The sequence below is a fragment of the Trachymyrmex cornetzi genome, unplaced genomic scaffold (assembly GCF_001594075.2).
Source record: "Trachymyrmex cornetzi isolate Tcor2-1 unplaced genomic scaffold, Tcor1.1 scaffold118, whole genome shotgun sequence".
In the NCBI taxonomy this organism is placed as follows: domain Eukaryota; kingdom Metazoa; phylum Arthropoda; class Insecta; order Hymenoptera; family Formicidae; genus Trachymyrmex; species Trachymyrmex cornetzi.
The window spans coordinates 36683-37218 of record NW_017295740.1 but is presented as its reverse complement, the minus strand read 5'-3'; positions in this window follow the sequence as shown (position 1 = coordinate 37218).

The following is a 536-nucleotide window of genomic DNA, read 5'->3' as shown; positions in this document are numbered from 1 at the left end:
TTTTTTTCTCCCCTTCTCATTTCTTACTAAATGTGATTTTTATTCTCGTTTAAACGCAATAGTTCCATACCAGTTTGTTAGTCTGAGTAGATCTTGAAACGTATATAACGGTTTTAGCATTGATTGAGATTACATGAATTTTCCACGTTCTTGATTGCAAATCATCTCATCTTCGACACAGAAACTGGAATTTTTGTGTGGACATACATCGAGAGAATTTGCTTACATATTGTTCATGGTATACGTTTCAAGATCTACTCAGACTAACAAACTGGTATGGAACTATTGCGTTTAAACGAAAATAAAAATCACATTTAGTAAGAAATGAGAAGGGGAAGAAAAAAACTTCTGCGAGTAAAGTATTGACGGATTTTTGTAACAGCCAAAATAATACTGATATTTGTAAGAATTTAATTTTAAGTCTTAAATTATGTTATAATTATGCGTAACACATTTAATTATTCTAATACTGAAGAAGGTCTCATTGAAGACCGAAACGTCTATTAATTGTACTTTATCAAATATAATAATTTTAA